Raw genomic sequence first — 7,261 nt, 5'->3', positions numbered from 1 at the left:
AGCTCTTTTTGTAATGTATAATTGCATCAGAGGAAAGTCAATTGTTTCTCTGGGATTAAAATAATTGCCTTTTCAGAAAATCCTTCTTGAGTGTTTTGGAGGACAAACGAGGAGGGGGTCACCGATTCTATGCTGGATCCAGAGTTTTAAAGGTGCAGGCTGCAGTTCCAGGAGGAATCTTCCCCCCCAGAAAACCATGAAAGGACAACAGAACAAGAAAATATCAAGTGGACACAACCTGTTCAAAAACAGCTAAACATAAACAGGACAACTGAAGTGAATAAGAGGTGGCCATGCAGATGTCTGACACTGAAACACTGTTGTGGGTGGGTGAGAGTGGGGGGGGGGGGTTATGATGTGAACTGAAATGACACCTGAGTGAAGAAGAAACAAGACTAAGCTTATGGGTGTGTGGGGAATTGGATGTGGACAGACAGCAGTGATCTGCTGCAGTTTCTGAATGTTGTTTTGATAAAGGGGCGGGGCTATAGCCGGCTCAAATCCCGGCTGGTTCTCTCTGTGGGGAGTTCGTTCTCCCAGTTTCCCTCCACAGTCCTAACACAGCTTTCCCATAGGTGACTGTGTGTGGCCCTGCAACAGACTGGTGACCTATTTAGGGTGTACCCCACCTTGAGATAGGCTCCAGCAACCCCATGACCCTAAAAGGGATTCAGAAAGAATGGATAGTTAAAATCTTCAATTGAAATTAGGTTATAGCAAAGACTGAACTTCAGTAAACTCAAGCTTCATGTAACTTAACTGAAAAGATGGATTGAAAACATTGTCAATAAATTACAGACTTCCTGTCGGTTATTCTTATTTTTCACACGTTTAATCAAGATTTTTAGATTTGCACTTCCTTGGTTTGACTGAACAGGACTGGTCAGCTCCAAACCTCCTTCATCTACCAAAAGCTACAAGAAAAGGTTTCCGTGAACCCAACTGTTTTAGGTGTCATTATTGTTCCTGTTAGTGTCATGAGACTTTGTGTTTTACAGGAGGAGGCAGCAGCTGGACCTTCAGCCTGTTTGCTGGTTCCTTGGCTTTGGTTTGTGTCGTGCTTTCCTCCATAGTCGTTCAGTTCACTGAAGAACAGAAGGTTATTCTAAGCTCTTGGTTTATATGAAGGTTATCTCTGATGTTAACATGAGAACATGAGATCTACAACCTAAGGTGGCATCCATTAACATTTCCTTGATGAACCATAGCGACACAGACTCAGGCTTTAACGACTGTGCTGTTCCTTTTAGTTTTTGCTTCTTTGGTTTTATGGTAAAGTTCCCACATCTGTTTTTCTCTCTAAAACTGCAGAAAACCAAACCTGATTGCTGTTGGAAATGTGATGTGGATGTAGGAGTTGCTGAGTGGAAGATTTCAATGTGGTTTCACAGGCAGACGAGGGAAATGAAAAGTTAAAGAACTTTAATATTTTAATGTAAAAACAAACATGAGGCCTAGATGAGGCAGACAGTTTAAAAATGGAGCAAGAAGCTTCCAGCGCCCCAGAAGAGTCCAGATGTTGTCTCACACTAGAGCAGAACACCTTTTCTGTTCCCAAAACATGTACAACTACAAGAAAAAAAGTAATAAGGTTGGTTAAGCAAATGGAAGAATAAGCAAAAAAAAAAAAAAAAGACATTGAAATGTCCATGAAAAATACTAAAAACATGAAACCATGGACTCCAAAGCAAAACAGAAAAAAACAAAACACGATGTTTGTCGTGCACTGAACAGTCAAAGCTGTCAAACACAAAATGGCGTCTGTGATGCTGATTTTAAATCTGAGAAAGTGTCAGATAACGTGCAGTGCTCAAAGACAAAGCTGCTCGCTGTAGCCTTTGTCAGCTTTATCTGATGCCTTTGATGGCGGTCGGATTGGCGGTGACACCGTCAGGTGTGTGAACTGCCTCCTGTCTGTGTTTAACCTTTGTTTGGCAGCGTTCACATCTGCCTTGTCTCCTGCTGAAAATGTTACGCAGATTGCTGCCATGTAACAGGAGTCGAACTCCAACGCATGCATCTTTATCGTACTTCTGCAGCCAGAATCTGCAGCCTTACTGTTGACTGTCAGGGTGATGACTGAGGCGCAGGAACACCCAGATTCTGGTAATTGAGTTATTTTAGGAGCAGACTGGATGTCTTCCCTCACAGTTTGAGCCTCTGTTAACATTTAAAACCACACCTTCTACATTTGCTTTTGATGATTCCTTACATTTTGTTCAAATTGGTATTTTTTTCTGAGAGATGGAGGAAATCTACATTAATGCATTCAAATGAAAGTTGAAGACGGTCTTTGGTTCTGTTTTCAGTAGAAGGATGAAGAGCCTGATCTCTGCAGCAGCTGTGTTTTTGGAATTCTGCTTTCCGAGCCCCTTTGGTATCTCTCTGACTGTTTATGTAATTAACCTAACTCCAACGGACTCTGAAGCAGACGAAAGCACTTTTTCTCCACGTCAAAGTAAGTTGGTTTACGTTAATTGCCTAAAAACGTCCCTATTGTAAAGTCTTGAACATCAGCACAAAACAGTTTAACAAACATCAACACCTCAAGCCAAGCTAAAGCTCCAGCGTTCAATGGTTAAAATGACCGTGGTTAACCCTTGAGCTATCTTAGATGACCCCCCCCGTACATTGACGTGTTCTCCCTACCATGACAAAGGTGGATAAAGGTGGAAAGATTTCATGTAATCCATGGACACCAAAGAAGATCACAAATCATTGAAGAAAAAAGGTTTAGAGCACTGTCTAGTGGGTCTAGATGACCCAACTCCCAATGGTAAAGTGCCTAGGATAGCACAAGGGTTACAGTAAAAAAAGATCACTTTCTTTCATGAAAACAGAATGACAGTGAAGCCAGTTTCACTCTCAGAGAAGGAATATTTTTCCTTTGAGTTTCAAATCTGTTTCAAGGAGAACATCACGTAAAGCCTTGAGCTCCAGTGGGTCTGTGTGCTGTGCTCTGTGTGGGCTGAAACCGCAAAACATTCATAATCCCACATTCTGCAGCCCAACAAATCTCTTTTGGAGAACAAGAGCTACAACTGGGACAGCAAATGTAAAGAACCACCTTGAAAACCTTTAGGTAGGTCATTAAGAAGAAACCCACTTCTGTTCCCGTGAACATTGTCAGGGCGGAAAAAAAAACAAAAAACCTTCATTTCACCGACTCCTGTGTAAGTGGGACCGCTCTGGAAGTCCAGGAGAACTTTTTTTTTTTTTTGCCTAACATACCCCTGAGATGTTGTTATTTTTCCCCAAGTGATTTATTAAATGGGGACGGTTGTAGAACAGCGTAGGGGGGACCTGCTACCAGCTTCCCCGGAGACCTGAGTGCAGACAGCTCAGAGACAAATTAACATGAGGAAGTTGTTTCAGAGGCATCATGCGGAGGAGGGGGCCGACTCCTCTCAGCCGATTAAAGTCATTTCCCCGCCTCCACCAATGGATGCTCAGCTGACCATTTAGCAGCTCAAATGGGGGCAGTTTAATTAAAGAGAAAACTGAATCACCAGGTTGTACCTGCTCTGAATCTGGCCTGCTATGCAGCATTTCTGAGCGACAAATGAAGTTTCTCCACTGGTGAGGAGAAATGAAAGAGTCATCACCTGGTTGATGATTAAAACCATCACCCTGTGATTAAAACACGAGCCAACCAAAAGACCTGCAGAATAAGCTTCTATTCTAGTGTGTGCGTTTGGATCAATGGAGCAAAAACATGTGAACTAAACTAATCTGTTGTGGATCTGTTTTTTCAGAATTTCTTCCTTTCTTTGCACAGTTATTTATTTATTTATTTATTTATTTATTTATTTATTTATTTATTTATTTATTTATTTATTTATTTATTAGATGCAATGGCGAGTCTCTGCCACCATTCTAAATACTCCAAGAAGTGTCTGCATATGATCTGCAGACACAAAAGTGTCCAAGTTATCATTCTGGAACTACAGCAGACAATGTGGAAAGCTGCAGAGCTTCACGGATCACACCAACTGTGGTCAGATCCTAATAGAACCAGGACTTTCCAACAAACGTACGTACCTCGGCTCTACCTGCAGAATGTGCAGACTGCGATCAAAAGTGAAAGCAGGCACATTTTGACTAATCAGGGACCGGCCCCTTCCTCAGGGACTTGGGAGTGACGTATGGGTGGCGTCCTTTCCAAAACACAGAAGTACTGACTGTTTGAAAATTGATCATTGATTTTTCTTTTTTTTAAACATGAAAACATGAGATCAAAGAACAACCTTTTTTAATTTTCAATGAATGCTATATACACTTACATAGATTTCTATGACTTACTGAAACGCTCAGACCAGAACTTTGCTTCAATAAAACCTCTACAAGTGACGGTCAGGATCATGTCTTCACTCTGTCCTTCAGCACAAAACAGGAGGCCCGTTTTCCAGCTACTGCTGGGGATTTCTGATACCATCTGCTCACTATTCAGAGGTTGTTTTAGAAAATACATTCTGAAAGCTGGAACGCTGCATGAGAGCGTCTGCAGCTCAGGTGCAGCTTCGCTTTACTTACATGCAATCGATTCGTCAAACACGCGACCTTTCTGAAAGAGCGTGTTCGACAGGAGAGTTTTCAACGTCGTACACACTGAGAGGTCAGAGTGCTCGCAAACGGAATCATTTTCAAATCTTGTGTCCAATCAGGAATGTCAAAACCAAGCAAAACGCAACAAAAGAGGAACGCTGGAAATAAAAGCAGGCCTGAGCCAGAAGCAGAAGGTCAGCCTGAAGAGGAGGACGGAAGCCGGCCAAATCCTCGCCGCGAACAAAAGGATGGACGGACACACAGCGAGGGGGCCAGGAGGTCTCTGTCCTTTTATTCGGGGGAAACCAGGAGAGAAGAGCATCGACAGTTAAATCAGCGACGAACACCGTGGTGAAATGCTAACGCTCAGACGTGCTCGGACTGGGGATCATCATGACGCCTCTGAAAAGGCAGAACGCAGACTAATTCTAGACTTTTATACGAACCAGTAATAAGGAAAAGTTCTAACAAGAGAAACAAAGAGGAATTCTTGGTAAAAATGTCAAATCTTTAGTTCCATTTAGTGACTTTGGGCCTAGAAGGATTTTTTGTTTGAAAACTGCGCTCCAGCAACACCACAGATCCTTCCTGCTCAACATTTAGTCTCCTTTATTGTTCCTTTGAAAACCTTTATAACCCTTGTGCTATCTTAGAATGACCCCCCCTCCCCCTTCCATTGAGGTGTTCTTCCTACCATGACAAAGGTGGATAAAGGTGGAAAGATTTCATGTAATCCATGGACACCAGGGAAGATCACAAATCATTGAAGAAAAAAGGTTCAGAGCACTGTCTAGTGGGTCTAGATGACCCAACTCCCAATGTTAAAGTGCCTAGGACAGCACAAGGGTTAAACTTTACACATATTCCAGCCTGTTCCCAACATTCCCAGCTATCCAGACTGTTTGTTAAAAGATTTGAAAAGCCTTTGTCAACAAATTTCAACATTTTAGACACCAAGACAGCTGCAAACTTGAATGGTTGTCATAGAGACGTTAACTACAGGTTCATTTGTCCTGCATTGGATTTCACAGATTTTTCGTTTTTTAATTTAAGCAAAGATAATTTATTCAGTGCAGTTTTATTCTGAAACTTGGGCCAAAACAAACATGACAAAAGTGACTGTTTGACACCTGCAGTGGAATATAAAGATATCTGTCATCATAGATGAAAATATTGTTCATCATAGTTTACCGACTTTTCCTGTCAGATACAGAATGTAAATAAATAACAAATCCAGGAAAGCACATTGTTTCATTTTAAAAACTTTTTTTGTAACGTAGCAGAAAATCAGGATTTATCTCCAACAAACAAGTATGATTTCAGTTCTTCAAAGACCGGTTAATTCTTCTTTAGAAGATTCTCCACTCATTACCAGTTTTATTATCACCTGTTTAAACTGGTCATCTGTATTAAAAACACCTGTCTACCCCCTTAAACAGTCAGACTGCAGCCTCTCCACCATGACCAAGACCAAAGAGCTGTCAAAGGCCACCGGGGGCGAGATTGTAGACCTGAACAAGTGTTTTCAACGTCACAAACAGGATCTTTTTCCAACAGCATTTTGTCGTCTGCTCCTGCTTCACAACGATTTGAATAAAGAAATAGTTAAAGTGTAATTTTTCTTAATACCTGTCCATCATGTTCCAAAAACATGTTAAAAACACCAAAACCATTTTCTTAAGAGTGGTCTGTAATAGAAACAACATGCCCGTCGTGTCCCTGGTGATGATGTAACGTTTGTGCTTTTGGCCTGTTGAACTGATCAGGCCTGAGAGGGAAAATGAATGTGACCAGTTTTGACGGGCCGGTTGAAAAACAGCTGAGCATCTCTTGAAGAAACCCGTGACTTTTTGTTTATTCCATTGGAGGCGTCTGGGACGCACAAAACTGCGTCTGTGCTGCAGCAGGACCTGCAGCCACCTGCAGCTGCTGAAAGCACTCTGTCATTATGTTGATGTCGCTGTAAGTGGCAAGAACATGCCACTGTGAATTCCTAAGTGCGGTATTTCTCTGAAGCAAACATGCAATCACAGGTAAAATGGATTTGAAGCAGTACGACGCTTGTTCTTCCCCGACACAAATGCTTATCATTTTCTGTTTCAGCAAAGGTGCAGAGACTGAAGGATGAAGCTTGAAAGGGCAAACTCATCCCCTGTGCTTCCAGGTGCTCCCAAACAGCCAGGAGACTTGGTTCCTCCAGCGTGTTCTGGCTCTTTAGTGGGTCATTGTTGTAAATTCACCACCCTGTGCCCGTAACGCTCAAGTTATAGTTATAATCTTAAACACTGCAGCTGGAAGAAAAATGGGCTTCAGAGTCCTGGTGGGACTGCTTCTTCCTCACAGCTCACAGGTCTGTCAGGGAGCATGACCCCTGCAGGGAAAATTTAAACTCTTAATATAATCGGAAGAATCTGGGTTTAAAGTTTTAAAGCAGACGAACGGAGAAGCCCTGGAACGACTGCATGAAGAGATCATTGATTCTGAGCGGAAGGATAAATTTAGAGGAGCCGTTGGTTCATGTGGAGACGCTGAAGGAGTTCCTTCACGGCCTTCGACCTGTTCAAAAACAACAAGCCCGTCTGATTGTGTTCATCTGTGCATGGATCCACAGCGGGGGCACAAACAGATGGGCTTTAATCTCACACATCACACGGCAGAGAAACGGCTTCAAAGTGGAACGGCCTGAAGGATGGAGGAGGAGAAAAAAAGAGCGGCG

This window comes from Oryzias latipes, chromosome 11, assembly GCF_053564925.1.
Source record: "Oryzias latipes strain Hd-rR chromosome 11, Olatipes_Hd-rR_3.1".
NCBI lineage: Eukaryota > Metazoa > Chordata > Actinopteri > Beloniformes > Adrianichthyidae > Oryzias > Oryzias latipes.
This window is presented reverse-complemented; position numbering follows the sequence as displayed.